General features: G+C 46.6%; 1 protein-coding gene across 2 annotated transcripts in view; it reads right to left on the bottom strand.

The window, feature by feature from the left end:
* Positions 1-22570, bottom strand: part of FYN (FYN proto-oncogene, Src family tyrosine kinase) — a 256607-nt gene extending 234037 nt beyond the window's left edge. The window contains exon 1 of one of the 2 annotated variants that reach the window (XM_075340043.1): positions 22241-22570. The gene's annotated coding sequence lies outside the window, so the exon portion shown is untranslated. The remainder of the gene's footprint in view (positions 1-22240) is intronic. The other variant, XM_075340042.1, reaches the window with a different exon arrangement.
* Positions 22571-23618: the final 1048 nt, after the last annotated feature.

The following is a 23618-nucleotide window of genomic DNA, read 5'->3' as shown; positions in this document are numbered from 1 at the left end:
CATGGCCGTCACCTTTAGGCCCTGTGCGCACTTGCCGTTTTTTTGCCGCGGATTTCCTGCGGTTTTGCTGCATGTCATGTTAATAACATCTCTGCAGTGATTCAGCAGCAAAACCTATGGGAAAAAAAAATCCTGTGCGCACTATGCGGATTTTGACAGCTGCATGTTTTGCTGCGGGATTCCCGCAGCAAAAACAATTGCATGTCACTTCTTTTCCACACGTCGCTGCGGGATTTCACTCCATTCACTGTAATGTAATCGTGAAATCCCGCAGGGAATAACGCAAACAGAAAATTCTGTGCGGTTCATTCCGTTTTCCTGCGTTATTCCCTCCGGTATTTCGCGGTTTCAGGACATAATGTTCATTGCTGCCTGCGGTTTGCAAGGAAGTGATGTCATTATAACAGGAAGAGGAAGCGGAGCAGAGTAAACACACAGATCAGACACAGACATAGAACACACACATCACACTCACACATATAAAATACACATAGAAAGCAAACGGACATATAGAAAAAAAAACACGTGTGCTCCGTTGTATTTTTACCTTCCAGCCGTGTTTACCACGGCGGCGGCCCGGTATTCTCAGGCTGGGGAGGGCGAGGGACAGGGTTAATGCCCCCCCCCCCCCCCATAGCCAAGAATATCAGCCCGCAGCTGCCTCGGGACTGTCACATCCATTATGCGGCAGTCCCGGAGTGTCCCCAGCTCTTCCTGTTGCCGTGATGCGGTAGCAATTAGGGTAATATAAGGAGTTAATGGCGGCGGATCGCCGCCACTAAGTCCAGGCTTGCTCATGGCAGCGTCTATGAGACAGCTGACATGATCAACCCGTAAACCAAGTAAAGTGAAAAAACACACACACCAAAAAATCCTTTATTTTAAATAAAACACAAAAAAGCCCCTGGTTCACCCCTTTATTAACCCCCCCGAAACACACAGCTCCGGCGTAATCCACGTCCTGCGATGATTGCATCCAGCCGCGACTGACATTTCCAGGGCATTTCCCACGGCCGGTAATGTGAACACACATTACCGCTTGGGAGAAATGCAGCATGTGCTCACAGGGACTCTATCTATCCCTCTATCTATCCTTCTATCTATTCTTCTATCTGTCTTCTATTCTTCTATTTATCTATTTGCTATCTATCTCAGAAGGAAATTACTTCTTTTTTTTTTTTTCAATGTGCTTTATTGCATTGAATGCATTAAAGCACATGTACCAACCCGCATGCGGCAAAACCGCGGCAATACCGTGAACAATACCGCGGTAAAACCGCAGCAAACCATGTCAAACCGCATGCGGTTTTCGGGTGCAGTTTGCCGCAAATTTTTTACCGCGGGTGCGGTAATCTTTCAGACCCTGCGGAATTTTCTTAAGAAAATTCCGTTTTCCAGTGCCAACTGCCCTCCTGACATGCCTGCTTTAGAACATACTTGTATTCCCCATGAAACAACAAATCCAGAGCATCTCTTCTTATACATCTGTTTAGAAACCTCTCTTATTCCTCCAAGAAATTACTAATTGTACAAATTGCTAATCTGGTGCTACTATTCCTCTATTCAAAAAGGGCGTGTCTACAATCTCTACACTGTCCATCCTGATTGGACAATGTCAGCGTGTACAGACACACCCCACTAGTAACAATGATGTCATCTTATTCATTTCTTGGAGGAATTATAGCGGAAAGGCCCAAACAATGTCCCGGAATAGTTATACCGCTATTATGGGGAATATCATTTGCTTACAAGTCCCCATCAATAAGCGAGCTGAGTTTTCACTGCAGACTTTCCCCATAGACTTGGAACGTCGTGAGAACAACTGGACTTCTTCGGAGCTTAGAATTTTCTTTGTGAACGATGCACAAGCTATTGTTTTTGTTTCTCTATTTTTATGTCTTTCAGGTTTCCATTTCTGCACTAGTGGATTCCTGGGACTATGTAGGAATTCCTAGACTGCTTTGGAGCTGCATGGATGTTTTTTATTTTTTAAATAAAATGGAGAACCTGGGAAAGAGTTGGGGAGTGCTTTTTTAAACTAAACAAATTTTGTGTTTTTTCTTTTATCTACTTGGTTAGAAATGGGGGTGTCTGATGACTCCATTTCAAAACCCTGACCATGACAAACAAAGTCATCCACAACCTGTCTCCTCCTTATATCTGTGACCTAGTCTCCTGATACCTACCTGCACGCAACCTCAGATCCTCACAAGATCTTCTCCTCTACTCCTCTCTTATCTCCTCTTCCCACATACAAGATTTCTCCCGTGCCTCCCCCATACTCTGGAACGCTCTACCCCAACATATCAAACTCTCTCCTACTGTGGAAAGCTTCAAGAGGAATCTCAAGACCCACCTCTTCCAACAAGCCTACAACCTACAATAACCCTCAGTCCAGTACACCATTGCGCAACCAGCTCTGTCCTCACCTATTGTATCCTCATCCATCGCCTTTAGACTCTGAGCCCTCGCGGGCAGGGTCCTCTATCCTCCTGGAGCAGTCTGTTTGTATGGGTCATTATTATTGTACTTGTTTTTTATGTACCGTATACCCAGGGCAATCGGAAGAGTCAGGCAAAGCCCAAAATTGGAACATCTAACTTGATGCACCACTTCTGGGGTAGCTGAAGGGTGCTATTTTTAGGATGGAAATGGTCCAATAACCATGGAATTTCCCAGACGGAAAACATCAGCTCCAAGCTGTCTGCTTTACCTGGGTTGGTTATCAAAAATAGGGGGGGACCCCAAGTCATTTTTTTAAATTATTTATTAATTAGATTAAACCAGACTAAAAACACCATTTAGTGCCACATGAAAGGCACTAAAGGGTGCAACTGTATAACATGTAGGGGGGTGTAACATTATAAAGCTGCAGGAAATCTATCTCTATCATCTCTTATATATTTCTATCATCTATCTAGCTACCAAGTTTTTCGAAATATAAGCCCTCCCCTGAAAAGAAGCCCTAGTCGCTGTTCAATAATGAAGTGTCCATGCGGTTAAAAAAGTTAGATACTGCAGGAGACTTCATTATAGATAGCGGACACCCCGCAATCACACTCATCAGCCACCAAGCGGGAGGTTCTGCAGTGGATCGCACACCCACACACATCCGATCCCCCACACACACATCCGATCTCACACAGAAACATGTCGGATCACACACACAAACATCGGATCACAAACACAATCAGACCACACACACAATCAGATTGCACACACAAACATCAAATCACACAAACATCGGATAACACACACATCGGATCGCACACATATTCACCACATCCAGCGACACCAATTTCTTCTCACTGGCAGAATCCTGAAAGGCTGTGAGGTGGAGCGCAAGGACCTGCCGCAACAGGATCTACGGACACACTTGACTTTCTCCCATTATTCCCTGCGTCCGGAAGCGCTGGATGTGATGTGTGGTGTGTAAGTGCGCGCGTGTGTGTGATCTGCGATCTGCTGTGTGTGAGTGTGTCACTGATCTGCTGTGTGTCAGCGTGTCAGCCAGAAGCAGGGGAGGACGACGTGCAGCACCAACCGGAGATCACAGGAAAATCTGGGAGCCACGCAGACGTCCAGGTCTTTGTTGACTTCTGGGAAGTGGGGTGTCTGCTTTTTTGGGGGGTAAACTTACCCCCCCAACCATGTTTCTCCAAGAATAAGACCTCCTCCAAAAATAAGGGGCAAAAAAAATATAAGACAGTGTCTTATTTTTGGAAAAACACGGTATATCTTTATATTTTTTATGTCTGTATATGTGTGTTCATGTGTAGGTTATAATAATGCATTAATTTATACCTTCTGTAATAATAAATGTATTTCTCTTCTTTCGGCAACTTGCCGTTTGCTCTGTTGTCTTTCTTTCAACCAACTTGATTGAAACAAAAACATATGCGTCAAAGCTCATTAAAAATGCACACAAAAACACAAGGAAAAAACTCAAGTAAACTAAGTGGTGGAATTGGTGCAGAAATTCTGCAGCATCAAAAAACTCAACAAACAATGATCATGGGCCCTAAATGCTACAGAAAACTCACCTAAGATTCACAATGATCATATAGCCTTAAGATGAAATATACAATACACATGTAAGCGGTTGAAGGCACCAGTCATCACTTACTACAGGCTACCGTCCACTCAAGCAGGCAGAAAACTCCGCGCTACAAGCTGTTGTAAGATCACTTCTATCATTACCGGTGAATGAGCAGGGATAGAGCAAGCAAACCTGACAGCTGCAAAAGCATCTTATCCCATAATCTTCACAATAGATGAGGATGAACCTACGAAAAGTAAACCCATCTCCAGTTAAATGGTGCCTTCTCTCCTGTAAATGACACAATATGGGTGTGTACTGCAGGATCACAAAGGTTGTAATTACTTACTTCAAACTATTTTTTTGGCGCCCTGAGCTGAAATTTTTACTGATTCAATTGTTAGGTTGATGCGAAAAAAATCCTAATTTTGCCCTTTTTATTTTTTCCCAACATGCTGTTTACCAATCGGATTAATGTATTTTATATTTTGATAGATCGGGCATTTTTGTAAGGAGCGATACCAAATATGTGTATTTTTTTTATTATTATTTTTGTTTTATTTTCAATGGGGTAAAAGGGGGGTGATTTCAAGTTTTCTGTTTTGCTTTTTTCCATATTTTTAAAAACTTTTTCCCCCCACTTTTTATTGTATTTACTAGATCCCTTAGGGAACTTGAAGCTGTGCTCATCCGATTGCTTCTGCTATACATAGTAGTGCATGAGCACTACTCTGTTCTGCAGAAATGATCTCTTATCGCTCACAGCTGGTGTTTATAGGAAGTTCTTCATGATAGACACGGGGGTGTCGTCATCATGACAACTCATTAACGTAACACGATCATGTGACGGGGCCGCCGCAGGGAGCGGGGAATGGCGTGCTCCCTGGCGGTGCGTGTTAAATTTCACTGGTTAACATCCGCAGGCAGATCTCCGATCCACCCGCGGCTGTTAGAGGCACATGATGGCTGATCAGATCAGCCATCATGTGCGAGGAAAGATGCAAGCTCGCGGCATGCTATCCCGCATCAAAGGCTGAGACAAGACCTTGGACGTATCAGTACACCCTCCAAGGTCATGAAGGGGTGAATGCTACATTACCTTCTTCACAACTGTGTGTTTTCTACAAATGATGATTACCCCTGTACTACTGTGAATATTACAATAATTGTGCGCTAATGAGTCATATTATTTATAAAACACATATAAAACATACACGCATGACATAAGTGTACCACTGATTTATTTATCCATTGTTCCACGATATACCAGAGTTTATATACATACATCGATATCAATGCTAACAGACACATTCATATACACACTGACGACGTCATACATGGCATCTCATTACTGTGCAGTAAATCCGGGCAATGGCTCATATATGAGATTTGTGACACAGGTAAACAGCTTCTGGCCATATTGCCGGTAATCGTGCATTGAAGCAAGTAATTCTATACAAATCTGCCTGTATACAAACAGGCAATAAAATAATGGCACCCACAACAACTCTAGAAAATAAACACCTCCATAGAAAAATGACATTTACCAAGTGATGAAAGAATGTAGAAACAATAGTATTTAAAGGGAACCTGTCACCAGGATTTTAAAGCACAACCTTTAAGCCGTCTTATACATTACTGGAGGGCACTGAGAAAAGCACGTACGCAGGTCTGTTCTTCAACTGCATGGACCCAAGGTGAGCAGTGCTGGGTGAAGGATGTAGGAGACATCATCCACGTCCACCATCCCTTCCCTTAAAATACATGTAATTTTCTAATCTGTTTTCATATTTGATTATAGGCTTTTTTATTTTAACTAGGAGGGTGCTAAAGTATCTTCTCTGAGTTTTTTAACAGGAGAGAGAGCTGTGCTTCTTAACAGCCAAATGGACAAGACAGACTTTAACTCACAATGTGACTGCAGGATAGCAAGGGACATGGGCCTCCTATACTCTCCCTAGGGTATACCTAACCTCAAGGTTACCTCTAATGGTGGTGATGCCTGAGTCCCGTGTTTGGCTATTCTCCTGACCAGTTCTAATCAGTTACCCCCTCAGGGAAGGAAGGGGCAGGAGTGTGATGACAACACAGATTAAAGCTGCTTTCACACTACGTTTTTTTAACATGCGTCCTGAATTTTTTTTAACGCAAAAACGGATCCAGTGCAAATGCGTTTTCATTTCAATGCATTTGCAATGGACTCGCGTCAACATGCGTTCACCTGCGTTTGCGTGCGTTAGAGTGAGGATCCAGCGACTTGCAGTTTTTTAACTTTTTTTCAAAAACGCTACTTGTAGCGTTTTTGAGCTGTGTCCAAATACTGTTTTTCACTGGATCCTGATTATACTGCACGCAAACGCATGTGAACGCTGGCATGCTGATAGACAGGATCCTGCTTGCTCTACTGAGCATGCCCAGAAACCAACCTGGGTGATCAGTCTCTCCCTCCCCCTCCCTCTCTCCCCCGCCCTCTCTCTCCTCTCTCTCTCCCCCGCCTGAGAGCGGTGGACCCTCGTAACCAAGGTAAATATCGGGTAACCAAGCAAAGAGCTTCGCTTAGTTACCCGATGTTTACCTTGGTTACGTGTGCAGGGAGCAGTCAGCCCGGCTCCTAGCGGCTACGGACGCTCGTAACCAAGGTAAATATCGGGTATCCAAGCAAAGCACTTTGCTTAGTTACCCGATGTTTACCTTGGTTACCAGCGTCTGCAGCTGTCAGATGCCGGCTCCCAGTCTATCACGTTCAGTTTGCCTCACTCCCGATCACATGACTTCAATGCCCGCCCATAAACTTCAAGTGGCAGGATCCTGCAAAATAACACATGCGTTTGCATGCGTTTTTCTTTGTAAGAACAGGATCCACTTTTACAGCAAAAAAACGTTCATGACGCATGTTAAAAAAACGTAGTGTGAAAGCAGCCTAAGATAGACAGAGGAAAACCAAAACTCGGACACACTGCAAACTCACAATAACAAACAGTAAGAGGCTAAGGAGAAAAGCAAGGGCAGGAAGGTAGCAACAAAAAGACATCAAGGGTTAACACTATAACCGCTCACAGCAATAATGCACAACAACCACCAGTAAGTCTGGATCACAACACCTGACCAGACCACAGACCAGTATAGGTAAACTATAGCTGCCATTAATGGAATAGTCCAGGAAGCATATATAGGAGGGGAGTGAATGTGACAGGCTCTCACACAGCATGTGATCAAATAGATTAACAAGCAGAACAGCAGAGATGAACTCTTGCTTGCCTGCCTATGTGTGGGTTGATGTCAGAATCTGCTTTCGCTGATCACAGACATCAGGGAAGTTAGCACGCAGTGCCAGAATCTATTGTTTCCACTGATCCTGACGGTGCCATGACAGTTAGGGATGCCTGCAGAAATCTGCTTGTGACAAGTTCTTATGGGTGCTGTGATCTGGGCTAAAGATATTGTAAAGCGAGGGGCAGTAGGGTCAGCTTTGACATCACTTATTGTGAATCCAGTGTTATTAGCTGTGTAATAGTGGTGTTACCTATCACGGTAATCTGTCTGCGACGATAATGAGACTGTTGAAAAATAATATGTACAGGACATAAAACATGAGTGTAATAATAGCCATAATGGTCAGTGTCAAAAGTACAAGATATCTGACTTTCTTTTATATGGCAAAAGATATAGAAAATTTTAAACAATAGGTCATTTTCTGAGGCCACAGTACAAGTAAAGATCGTGGACCTCACAATAGAATTGGCCGGGCAAAATGATGTTCATCAGAGTCTATGCCAAAGTCAATCTATCAAAGGACAGCACATGGGACCCTTGAGTCCTTTCAGAAGTGAAGCCTAATATTTTTGGCCATCCCGTCTAAGTTTGGGGTTTGGTAACTGCAGATAGCACTTACAGATATGTAAAATGAAGCATGCGGGTGAGCTGTAGAATGTAGCGGAGCGTGAATTATCGAGCATGGCACTGTCATATGTGGTCACCAATAACACAGTCACATTTCTGGCCTGCTAGATCCTCCTTGGTGATCCTCCTTGGTGATCCTCCTTGGTGATCCTCCTTGGTGATCCTCCTTGGTGGACAATACGTTCTGCTATTGTCAAAAGGAAACTCAAGTCTTTAGGGTTGATTTTTACAGACTGTCCTGACATTTCTGGCAACCCTGATTCAATGTCTATTTGATGGAAACAAGAGCCATCAGATATGTAGGGTTTACTGAATGTTCTACCATGAAAATGTATATCAATGTGATCTGCTCTGTAACAACCTGCCTGCAGATCACAGACCATTTTGTAACATGAATTGTTGCCGGAATTTAGCATTATTTTTTGCTATTGTATCTAAGAGCAGTGTGATGTAGGTGAAGAGCCCCTAATTCCAAATATATGTCATTTTCTGGGCTATTTTATGCAGTTTTGATTAAAATCACAGTTATCTGTTGTTCTCTGGATGCTGAGCTCTGTATAACAACACGCACAAATCTGATTGACAGCTTTTTGTGTACTGCGCATAGGCAGAAAATTGCCAATCAGTGATGAGGGTGAGGTTATACAGAGCTCATGAATATGGAAAACTTCAAGGCAGCATGTTTACTAGTCCTCTAATGGTAATCTGCTGATAAAACTGTGGCTTTATCAAAACTACAGAAAGCAGATCAGTAAGTGATACATTGCTGCAATCAGGGTCTCTGTCTCTACATTACGCTGATCAAGAACCTAGTGACACTTTCAATCTTAAAGAGACTGGCCACTACTTTACCATTGATGGCCTATTCTTAGGGGCACTTTGCACGCTACGACATCGCAGCTGCGATGTCGGTGGGGTCAAATCGAAAAAGTAACGCACTTCCGGCGTCGCAGTCGATATCGTAGTGTGTAAATCCTTTTTTGATATGATTAACGAGGGCAAAAACGTCCAAATCGTATGATCGGTGTAGTGTCGGTCATTTCCATAGTTTCAGAAGGACGGATGTTACGATGTTGTTCCTCGTTCCTGCACATCGCTGTGTGTGAAGCCGCAGGAGCGAGGAACATCTCCTACCTGCGTCCTGCAGCTCACGCCAGCTATGCGGAAGGAGGTGGGCGGGATGTTTACGTCCCGCTCATCTCCATCCCTCCACTTCTATTGGCCGCCTACCGTGTGACGTCGCTATGGCACCGCACGACCCGCCCCCTTAATAAGGAGGCGGTTCGCCGGCCAGAGCGACGTCGCAGGGCAGGTGAGTGCGTGTGAAGCTGCCGTAGCGATAATGTTCGCTACAGCAGCAATCACAAGATATCGCTGCTGCGACGGGGGCGGGGACTATCGCGCTCGGCATCGCAAGCATCGGCTTGCGATGTTGTAGTGTGCAAAGTGCCCCTTAAGATAGGTCATCAATGGCTGATTGGCTGTGGTCCGACACTCAGCACCCCCGCTGATCAGTTGATCCCGATGCAGGTGGCCGGAAATGCTCAGTTCCAGATCTGTCCCGTCAACTGATAGTGGCCGCGGCCGGATACTGCACATCCGCCTCCCATTCATATCAATAGGAGGCGGATGTGTAATACCCCGCAGAAGACAGAGCAACTCCAGAACTGAGCGTTTCTGACCACATGTTGCTGCCGCTGGCACCGAGAAAAGATGATCTGAGGGGGTGTGGGACTCCGACTGATCAGATAATGATGACCTATTGTAAGGTCAATGTTAACCTCTTTATTAGCCTTATCTGCCAATATCAGACACGTGGCATCATCACCTTGCCATACAAGGGTGATCTATTCAATGCTGCCAGGCTTGCCCTTCCTTACACTTAACACAGAAGAGCCAGATTCTCCTTATTTCTTTGCCTATAAAGCCAAAAAAAGTAAACATCTGTAGACAAGAAAGACTTTTCAAATAAGCCAAGTTCTGGCTTTCAAAAAGTAAGGGAAACGTCCACCAAGTGCAGCCTATCTATGGTAATCTTCCCCCTGCAATGGTGAGTATTGGCTGCAGTCAGGTAGTAGTGGTGGGCCAAATGTGTACACAGGAAAAAAATCACCGCTTTCACCAGTCTTTTCTGTATTTAGGATTCCACTCACTTATTCAAGTCTATGGGTCCACAAGAAAAACATCGGATCCCACACGGATCATTCGTACAGCATCCAATACAGATATACAGTATTGCCATTAATAAATGGAACACACTATTTGGGCTTGTAAATGTTATCCCCCGCTGATGTAGAAAGCGGCTGCCATATGGATGACAATACAGGGGGAAGTCGTCCTTTTCTCTGGACACTGCATTCTTTTTATTATACTCGTGTGAACTTAGCCTGATATCGAAGCTTTCATTCACCACCATTCTCTGGGTCCGGTGCCTCCTCTTTCGGCCATCTTTATCCTCCTTCTTCTGAAGCCTGGGTCCTTGACGCATCCTACGTCATCCACACTCGCCGGCATTGAGGTTCTGCGCATTTGCACTGCAATACTGTGATCTGCCCTGAGCTCAGGGCAGCTCAAAGTGCGCCTGCGCGGGACCTCAATGCCGGCGAGTGTGGATGACGTAGGATGCGTCAAGGACCCAGGCTTCAGAAAAACGACAAAGATAGCCAAAAGAGGAGGTTCCGACACTGGAAAACGGAGACGCCTATCTGACCAGTCTGCACCGCACTGCCCTTTAGGTGAGTATTATAAAGTGATTTTTATATTCTACACCGCGGCCTGGGCTCTTATATACAACATGTTAGAATGCTGTATATAAGAGCCCACTGGTGGTGGCCACAGCTTATAGACCCCAAATCTGGTGACAGGTTCCCTTTAACGGGTGGTGTGGTTATTATCAGCTGGGCCATGTACACCAGTCTAGACAAGATGTTAGACCTGTAGTCTTCAGCATTACAGACATTTATGTAAAACCGATCCCCAACAATACTGATCATTCTGTTTGCTACCTCTCATCTGAGGACATACGTCTCCTGCCCATAATGTCCCGGATCAGAACTTTGCACTGTGCCGTTCTGCTATTGCTCTTAGAAATGTATAAATAAGTTGGCATCTGTGAGTTCACAGCCGGGGACGCGACCATACACATCCAATCCTGTCCAATCAGTGCAGTGTCACACTATGGATGCACAGACGCCTTTGACAAAGTAAATGGTCATACCCATAAGTCAATTTATCCTGAAATGTCCGGCTGAAATAAAAGAGGAACGATACAACGCAGAGATCTAAGAGACAATGATCCAGAATTACCTAAAAAACCATGACGGTATATATTTACATTACATGCAGCCACCTACGACGTGTGGAAAAAAGAATCTAAATTTCGCCCATAACGGAGAAGAAAATAAGCTGAGATCGGATGTAATGGGGACACGGGGATGGTACGTGCATCTCATCTGCATTAATCACAGCACTGATTACAAGGACCACTACCTGACCGGGAATTCATCATTAGCTAAAAAGAAGGCAATTAGGAGGCGATATTAGCCGCCTCCATAAACAGTCCATTCACACTCTACAGAGGCTTTGATGCTTTCTTTCAGATTCTTATTAAAAGCCTGTGGCCAAGCTCACTCCCTTACTAGCCCCACATGTATATATATATATATATATACCATTGGTGCAACCTGATCAGTCGCACAGGGCCCGATAGATAAGGGCCACCTCCACCTCCAAAGCTGCTTCCCTCATAGACACACAGAGGGCTGCATTATGGTGGGCTACCGGACTGTAGAGGGCCCATATGCAGTTCTTGCACAAGGACCCTCTCTGTCTGTGTCCGCCCCACTCAGGCCTTATCAATATGCACATGATAGTGACAAACCTAATAGCTTCTGTGACCAGGGGTCTTTTATTTGAGCCTTATTTAAAAAGTCCATGGAGCCACTTTAATGCTGTAGGCACAAGTTGCTGTTACAGCCTAAATCAATGTGTTATATTGAAAATGTGATGCGGGTATGGAAAGGACCAAAGGAGTCAGCAGAGGAAAGCCTAACGCTGGAAGCATGGCTTATCTGGGGAGGAAGGAAACAAGCAGGAAAACACAAGCTCTACATAGGCTGGAAATGCTCCTCTATAGGGAGGTCTGCTCCCCACCAACATTGTTACTGACTGTGCAAATACTGCAGGCCCGATATCTGGCACTAATCTCAACCACACATAGTGCCACTATCCACCACACATAGTGCCACTATCCACCACACATAGTGCCACTATCCACCACACATAGTGCCCCTATCCACCACACATAGTGCCCCTATCCACCACACATAGTGCCACTATACACCACACATAGTGCCACTGTCCACCACACATAGTGCCCCTATCCACCACACATAGTGCCACTATCAACCACACATAGTGCCCCTATCCACCACACATAGTGCCACTATCCACCACACATAGTGCCACTATCAACCACACATAGTGCCACTATCCACCACACATAGTGCCACTATCCACCACACATAGTGCCACTATCCACCACACATAGTGCCCCTATCCACCACACATAGTGCCCCTATCCACCACACATAGTGCCACTATACACCACACATAGTGCCACTATCCACCACACATAGTGCCACTATCCACCACACATAGTGCCACTATCCACCACACATAGTACCACTATCCACCACACATAGTGCCACTATCCACCACACATAGTGCCACTATCCACCACACATAGTGCCACTATCAACCACACATAGTGCCCCTATCCACCACACATAGTGCCACTATCCACCACACATAGTGCCACTATCAACCACACATAGTGCCACTATCCACCACACATAGTGCCACTATCCACCACACATAGTACCACTATCCACCACACATAGTGCCACTATCCACCACACATAGTGCCACTATCCACCACACATAGTGCCACTATCAACCACACATAGTGCCCCTATCCACCACACATAGTGCCACTATCCACCACACATAGTGCCACTATCAACCACACATAGTGCCACTATCCACCACACATAGTGCCACTATCAACCACACATAGTGCCACTATCAACCACACATAGTGCCACTATCCACCACACATAGTGCCACTATCAACCACACATAGTGCCCCTATCCACCACACATAGTGCCCCTATCCACCACACATAGTGCCACTATCAACCACACATAGTGCCCCTATCCACCACACATAGTGCCCCTATCCACCACACATAGTGCCACTATCCACCACACATAGTGCCACTATCAACCACACATAGTGCCCCTATCCACCACACATAGTGCCACTATCCACCACACATAGTGCCACTATCAACCACACATAGTGCCACTATCCACCACACATAGTGCCACTATCAACCACACATAGTGCCCCTATCCACCACACATAGTGCCCCTATCCACCACACATAGTGCCACTATCAACCACACATAGTGCCCCTATCCACCACACATAGTGCCCCTATCCACCACACATAGTGCCACTATCCACCACACATAGTGCCACTATCAACCACACATAGTGCCCCTATCCACCACACATAGTGCCCCTATCCACCACACATAGTGCCACTATCCACCACACATAGTGCCACTATCAACCACACATAGTGCCACTATCCACCACACATAGTGCCACTATCAACCACACATAGTGCCACTATCAACCACACATAGTGCCACTATCCACCACACATAGTGCCACTATCAACCACACATAGTGCCCCTATCCACCACACATAGTGCCCCTATCCACCACACATAGTGCCACTATCAACCACACATAGTGCCCCTATCCACCACACATAGTGCCCCTATCCACCACACATAGTGCCACTATCCACCACACATAGTGCCCCTATCCACCACACATAGTGCCCCTATCCACCACACATAGTGCCACTATACACCACACATAGTGCCACTATCCACCACACATAGTGCCACTATCCACCACACATAGTGCCACTATCCACCACACATAGTACCACTATCCACCACACATAGTGCCACTATCCACCACACATAGTGCCACTATCCACCACACATAGTGCCACTATCAACCACACATAGTGCCACTATCCACCACACATAGTGCCACTATCAACCACACATAGTGCCCCTATCCACCACACATAGTGCCCCTATCCACCACACATAGTGCCACTATCAACCACACATAGTGCCCCTATCCACCACACATAGTGCCCCTATCCACCACACATAGTGCCACTATCCACCACACATAGTGCCACTATCCACCACACATAGTGCCACTATCCACCACACATAGTACCACTATCCACCACACATAGTGCCACTATCCACCACACATAGTGCCACTATCCACCACACATAGTGCCACTATCAACCACACATAGTGCCCCTATCCACCACACATAGTGCCACTATCCACCACACATAGTGCCACTATCAACCACACATAGTGCCACTATCCACCACACATAGTGCCACTATCCACCACACATAGTACCACTATCCACCACACATAGTGCCACTATCCACCACACATAGTGCCACTATCCACCACACATAGTGCCACTATCAACCACACATAGTGCCCCTATCCACCACACATAGTGCCACTATCCACCACACATAGTGCCACTATCAACCACACATAGTGCCACTATCCACCACACATAGTGCCACTATCAACCACACATAGTGCCACTATCAACCACACATAGTGCCACTATCCACCACACATAGTGCCACTATCAACCACACATAGTGCCCCTATCCACCACACATAGTGCCCCTATCCACCACACATAGTGCCACTATCAACCACACATAGTGCCCCTATCCACCACACATAGTGCCCCTATCCACCACACATAGTGCCACTATCCACCACACATAGTGCCACTATCAACCACACATAGTGCCCCTATCCACCACACATAGTGCCACTATCCACCACACATAGTGCCACTATCAACCACACATAGTGCCACTATCCACCACACATAGTGCCACTATCAACCACACATAGTGCCCCTATCCACCACACATAGTGCCCCTATCCACCACACATAGTGCCACTATCAACCACACATAGTGCCCCTATCCACCACACATAGTGCCCCTATCCACCACACATAGTGCCACTATCCACCACACATAGTGCCACTATCAACCACACATAGTGCCCCTATCCACCACACATAGTGCCCCTATCCACCACACATAGTGCCACTATCCACCACACATAGTGCCACTATCAACCACACATAGTGCCACTATCCACCACACATAGTGCCACTATCAACCACACATAGTGCCACTATCAACCACACATAGTGCCACTATCCACCACACATAGTGCCACTATCAACCACACATAGTGCCCCTATCCACCACACATAGTGCCCCTATCCACCACACATAGTGCCACTATCAACCACACATAGTGCCCCTATCCACCACACATAGTGCCCCTATCCACCACACATAGTGCCACTATCCACCACACATAGTGCCCCTATCCACCACACATAGTGCCCCTATCCACCACACATAGTGCCACTATACACCACACATAGTGCCACTATCCACCACACATAGTGCCACTATCCACCACACATAGTGCCACTATCCACCACACATAGTACCACTATCCACCACACATAGTGCCACTATCCACCACACATAGTGCCACTATCCACCACACATAGTGCCACTATCAACCACACATAGTGCCCCTATCCACCACACATAGTGCCACTATCCACCACACATAGTGCCACTATCAACCACACATAGTGCCACTATCCACCACACATAGTGCCACTATCCACCACACATAGTACCACTATCCACCACACATAGTGCCACTATCCACCACACATAGTGCCACTATCCACCACACATAGTGCCACTATCAACCACACATAGTGCCCCTATCCACCACACATAGTGCCACTATCCACCACACATAGTGCCACTATCAACCACACATAGTGCCACTATCCACCACACATAGTGCCACTATCAACCACACATAGTGCCACTATCAACCACACATAGTGCCACTATCCACCACACATAGTGCCACTATCAACCACACATAGTGCCCCTATCCACCACACATAGTGCCCCTATCCACCACACATAGTGCCACTATCAACCACACATAGTGCCCCTATCCACCACACATAGTGCCACTATCCACCACACATAGTGCCACTATCCACCACACATAGTGCCACTATCAACCACACATAGTGCCCCTATCCACCACACATAGTGCCACTATCCACCACACATAGTGCCACTATCAACCACACATAGTGCCACTATCCACCACACATAGTGCCACTATCAACCACACATAGTGCCCCTATCCACCACACATAGTGCCCCTATCCACCACACATAGTGCCACTATCAACCACACATAGTGCCCCTATCCACCACACATAGTGCCCCTATCCACCACACATAGTGCCACTATCCACCACACATAGTGCCACTATCAACCACACATAGTGCCCCTATCCACCACACATAGTGCCCCTATCCACCACACATAGTGCCACTATCCACCACACATAGTGCCACTATCAACCACACATAGTGCCACTATCCACCACACATAGTGCCACTATCAACCACACATAGTGCCACTATCAACCACACATAGTGCCACTATCCACCACACATAGTGCCACTATCAACCACACATAGTGCCCCTATCCACCACACATAGTGCCCCTATCCACCACACATAGTGCCACTATCAACCACACATAGTGCCCCTATCCACCACACATAGTGCCCCTATCCACCACACATAGTGCCACTATCCACCACACATAGTGCCCCTATCCACCACACATAGTGCCCCTATCCACCACACATAGTGCCACTATACACCACACATAGTGCCACTATCCACCACACATAGTGCCACTATCCACCACACATAGTGCCACTATCCACCACACATAGTACCACTATCCACCACACATAGTGCCACTATCCACCACACATAGTGCCACTATCCACCACACATAGTGCCACTATCAACCACACATAGTGCCCCTATCCACCACACATAGTGCCACTATCCACCACACATAGTGCCACTATCAACCACACATAGTGCCACTATCCACCACACATAGTGCCACTATCCACCACACATAGTACCACTATCCACCACACATAGTGCCACTATCCACCACACATAGTGCCACTATCCACCACACATAGTGCCACTATCAACCACACATAGTGCCCCTATCCACCACACATAGTGCCACTATCCACCACACATAGTGCCACTATCAACCACACATAGTGCCACTATCCACCACACATAGTGCCACTATCAACCACACATAGTGCCACTATCAACCACACATAGTGCCACTATCCACCACACATAGTGCCACTATCAACCACACATAGTGCCCCTATCCACCACACATAGTGCCCCTATCCACCACACATAGTGCCACTATCAACCACACATAGTGCCCCTATCCACCACACATAGTGCCCCTATCCACCACACATAGTGCCACTATCCACCACACATAGTGCCACTATCAACCACACATAGTGCCCCTATCCACCACACATAGTGCCACTATCCACCACACATAGTGCCACTATCAACCACACATAGTGCCACTATCCACCACACATAGTGCCACTATCAACCACACATAGTGCCCCTATCCACCACACATAGTGCCCCTATCCACCACACATAGTGCCACTATCAACCACACATAGTGCCCCTATCCACCACACATAGTGCCCCTATCCACCACACATAGTGCCACTATCCACCACACATAGTGCCACTATCAACCACACATAGTGCCCCTATCCACCACACATAGTGCCCCTATCCACCACACATAGTGCCACTATCCACCACACATAGTGCCACTATCAACCACACATAGTGCCACTATCCACCACACATAGTGCCACTATCAACCACACATAGTGCCACTATCAACCACACATAGTGCCACTATCCACCACACATAGTGCCACTATCAACCACACATAGTGCCCCTATCCACCACACATAGTGCCCCTATCCACCACACATAGTGCCACTATCAACCACACATAGTGCCCCTATCCACCACACATAGTGCCCCTATCCACCACACATAGTGCCACTATCCACCACACATAGTGCCACTATCAACCACACATAGTGCCCCTATCCACCACACATAGTGCCACTATCCACCACACATAGTGCCACTATCAACCACACATAGTGCCACTATCCACCACACATAGTGCCACTATCAACCACACATAGTGCCCCTATCCACCACACATAGTGCCCCTATCCACCACACATAGTGCCACTATCAACCACACATAGTGCCCCTATCCACCACACATAGTGCCCCTATCCACCACACATAGTGCCACTATCCACCACACATAGTGCCACTATCAACCACACATAGTGCCCCTATCCACCACACATAGTGCCCCTATCCACCACACATAGTGCCACTATCCACCACACATAGTGCCACTATCAACCACACATAGTGCCACTATCAACCACACTTAGTGCCCCTATCCACCACACATAGTGCCCCTATCCACCACACATAGTGCCACTATCAACCACACATAGTGCCCCTATCCACCACACATAGTGCCCCTATCCACCACACATAGTGCCACTATCCACCACACATAGTGCCACTATCAACCACACATAGTGCCCCTATCCACCACACATAGTGCCCCTATCCACCACACATAGTGCCACTATCCACCACACATAGTGCCACTATCAACCACACATAGTGCCACTATCAACCACACTTAGTGCCCCTATCCACCACACATAGTGCCCCTATCCACCACACATAGTGCCACTATCAACCACACATAGTGCCCCTATCCACCACACATAGTGCCCCTATCCACCACACATAGTGCCACTATCCACCACACATAGTGCCACTATCAACCACACATAGTGCCCCTATCCACCACACATAGTGCCCCTATCCACCACACATAGTGCCACTATCCACCACACATAGTGCCACTATCAACCACACATAGTGCCACTATCCACCACACATAGTGCCACTATCCACCACACATAGTGCCCCTATCCACCACACATAGTGCCCCTATCCACCACACATAGTGCCACTATCAACCACACATAGTGCCCCTATCCACCACACATAGTGCCCCTATCCACCACACATAGTGCCACTATCCACCACACATTGTGCCACTATCAACCACACATAGTGACCCTATCCACCACACATAGTGCCCCTATCCACCACACATAGTGCCACTATCCACCACACATAGTGCCACTATCAACCACACATAGTGCCACTATCCACCACACATAGTGCCACTATCCACCACACATAGTGCCCCTATCCACCACACATAGTGCCACTATCCACCACACATAGTGCCACTATCCACCACACATAGTGCCACTATCCACCACACATAGTGCCACTGTCCACCACACATAGTGCCACTATCCACCACACATAGTGCCACTATCCACCACACATAGTGCCACTATCCACCACACATAGTGCCACTATCCACCACACATAGTGCCACTATCCACCACACATAGTGCCACTATCCACCACACATAGTGCCACTATCCACCACACATAGTGCCACTATAAACCACACATAGTGCCACTATCCACCACACATAGTGCCACTATCCACCACACATAGTGCCACTATCAACCACACATAGTGCCACTATCAACCACACATAGAGCCACTATCCACCACACATAGTGCCACTGTCCACCACACATAGTGCCACTATCCACCACACATTGTGCCACTGTCCACCACACATAGTGCCACTATCCACCACACATAGTGCCACTGTCCACCACACATAGTGCCACTATCCACCACACATAGTGCCACTATCCACCACACATAGTGCCCCTATCCACCACACATAGTGCCATTATCAACCACACATAGTGCCACTATCACACATAATGCCACTACCAATATCAACGACACATAGTGCCACTATCAAGCACACATAATGCCACTATCAACCACACATAGTGCAACTTCCAACATAAACCACACAATGCCACTATCAACCACACATAATTCCGCTATCTCACATAATGCTGTTATCTCACATAATGCCACTATCACACATAATACCACTATCACACATAATACCACTATCACACATAATGCCACTATCTCACATAATACCGCTATCACACACAATGCCACTATCACATATACCACTATAACACATAATGCCACTATCACACACAATGCCACTATCACACATAATACCGCTATCACACATAATGCCGCTATCACATATAATGCCGCTATCACACATAATACCGCTATCACACATAATGCCGCTATCACATATAATGCCGCTATCACACATAATACCTCTATCACACATAATACCACTATCACACATAATGCCGATATCACACATAATGCCGCTATCACACATAATGCCGCTATCACACATAATGCCGTTATCACACATAATGCCACTATCACACATAATGCCGTTATCACACATAATGCCACTATCACACATAATGCCGTTATCACACATAATGCCGCTATCACACATAATGCCGTTATCACACATAATGCCGCTATCACACATAATGCTGTTATCACACATAATGCCACTATCACACATAATGCCGCTATCACACATAATACCACTATCACACACAATGCCACAATCACACATAATACTGATATCACACACATACCACTATCACACATAATGCCACTGCCAATATCAACCACACATAGTGCCACTATCAAGCACACATAATGTCACTATCAACCACACATAGTGCAACTGCCAACATAAACCACACAATGCCACTATCAACCACACATAATGCTGCTATCTCACATAATGCCGCTATCACACATAATTCCGCTATCTCACATAATGCTGTTATCTCACATAATGCCACTATCACACATAATACCACTATCACACATACCACTATCACACATAATGCCACTATCTCACATAATACTGCTATCACACATAATACCGCTAGCACACACAATGCCACTATAACATATAATACCACTATCACACACAATGCCACTATCACACATACCACTATCACACATAATGCCACTATCACACACAATGCCACTATCACACATAATACCGCTATCACACATAATACCGCTATCACACATAATGCCGCTATCACATATAATGCCGCTATCACACATTATACCGCTATCACACATAATGCCGCTATCACATATAATGCCGCTATCACACATAATACCTCTATCACACATAATACCGCTATCACACATAATGCCGTTATCACACATAATGCCACTATCACACATAATGCCGCTATCACACATAATACCACTATCACACATAATACCGCTATCACACACATACCACTATCACACATAATACCGCTATCACATATAATGCCGCTATCACACGTAATGCCGCTATCCCACATAATGCCACTATCATTCACAAATAACGCCACTGCCAATATGAACCGCACGCGATGCCATTTTCAACCACACATGATGCCACTGCCCATCACCACTGACATCTTGCTTGTATAGAGATGCACTGATTTGAGAATGAAAGTGTAAAGAGCGTCCCTATAATAAATGTGAGAAATCCTGAGTGCCCCGTGCCTATCTGTGCAGTGCTCTGCCAGTGTCGGACGCCCCCCTATAGACCGGGGACGCCACTGCTGGACCCCACAGACACTGGGCAGTGTGGGCAGCACATTCTCCACCTCAGCATCCTCACTGCAGATGGCACTGACAGCAGAGGGGCGACAATAAGGGAGAAGGAGCCCAGACAACAAGCCCTTGTGTGGTGCCCACCGCTCTGGGCATCTGTGACATGAATGAGGGTCTTGTCTGCCCCCAGATGTAGCTGGCAGCTCCTCGGGCCTGTGTGATGTGACAGTGCCACCGGCAGATGCCCTAATGCTGCACAGTGCTGTAGGATGCCAGGGTGCCACCTGATTGGTACAGTATATACCGTATACAGGAGACATACACAGCAGCATTCTCAGGCACGCTAGAGGACAATGCCAGTGCCGGGCCCAGTGCTGCCATAGCCCGGTGCCCTGTCTATGTGCCCTACTATAGTACACAAAGGAGCCATGGACGCGGGGAACAATGGGACAATAACGGGCCCATTCCCGCCCGCCCGGTGTCCTGTACCTGCAGTGCACGGCTCCGCAGTCATCACCATGGTGTGCCCTCCTCCTGGCGGGTGGAGCGGGTGAGCGGCGGTCACACCCGGCTTGTCGTGCGGTGCAGCGGCGTCTGACAGCAGCGCCCTCCTCCTGCTCTTCTGTGTGTGGCCGGGAGAGGGGGCTGCAGAGTCCGGGCTGCGCTCCTGCCCGGCCGGGACCACCGCCTATCGGGTCCTGCTCCTACCCACGGGTGACAAAAGCTGCGGATCCCGCCAGTGGTTTCCTTCCTCCTGCTTTCCCCAGGCTCTGAGTGTGATGGGCACGGAACCAACCCCAGGCTGCTCAGCCCACTGCTAGGGAGGGTCTTCCTCTTCCAATGCATCACATTACTCCTCCTCTGGAGACCACCACACTCCCCCAGTGCTGATGCTCCAGTATGGATGACAGCAGACCAGGGCAGACATGGCACAGAGCAATGTGGTGAGCTGTCACTATGGATGGGGCTGCCATGTGCACTGACAGCACTAGACAGTGCAGGAATCAGCCATTGGGTGGGCACACGGCCCCTAGCCCCTTCAGGACCCCAATTATTCCATTTTACGGCTTTTGTTTTCCCCGCTCCTTCTCCCAAGAACCATCAATTTCAATCACGTTTTCCATACACATAGCCATTTTATTATTATCATTATTATTATTATTTATTATAGCGCCATTTATTCCATGGCGCTTTACAAGTGAAAGAGGGTATACGTACAACAATCATTAACAGTACAAGACAGACTGGTATAGGAGGAGAGAGGACCCTGCCCGCGAGGGCTCACAGTCTACAGCAGGGGTCTCAAACTCAGCTGGGTGTATGGGCCGCATATAGAAAACAAAAATGAGGGGGGCCGCATTATTTGCAGGACAAAGTGAACATTTTTAATGAATCCATGTTTTTTTTTCTATACATCTTGGATCACTTTTGTAAACATTTTTCGCTTGTTTATTGTAACAAACGTGCACTTTTTTTGTTAAGTTTATATACAGAAAAGCATCTTTAATGTAAATAAAAAAAGTCATGCTTTAGGATTTTTTTTTTTTTATATTTTATCACCTTCTTGTAATTATTTTACAATTAGCAGCATCATATAGTAATCTTAGCCAAAATCTTGTAGTAATGTGCCCATCCGTGTGCCCTGTAGTAAGGTGCTCATCCTTGTGGTATTGTGCCCAGTAGTATAGTGCCCATCCTTGTGCCCTGTAGTATTGTGCCCAGTAATATTGTTCCAATCCTTGTAGTATTGTGCTCATCCTTGTAGTATTGTGCTCTGTGGTATTCTGCCAATTCCCGTAGTATTGTGGCCATCCCTGTAGTATTCAGCCCATCCCTGTAGTATTGTGGCCATCCCTGTAGTATTCAG

The sequence above is a fragment of the Anomaloglossus baeobatrachus genome, chromosome 3, assembly GCF_048569485.1.
Source record: "Anomaloglossus baeobatrachus isolate aAnoBae1 chromosome 3, aAnoBae1.hap1, whole genome shotgun sequence".
In the NCBI taxonomy this organism is placed as follows: Eukaryota; Metazoa; Chordata; class Amphibia; order Anura; family Aromobatidae; genus Anomaloglossus; species Anomaloglossus baeobatrachus.
This window is presented reverse-complemented; position numbering and strand designations above follow the sequence as displayed.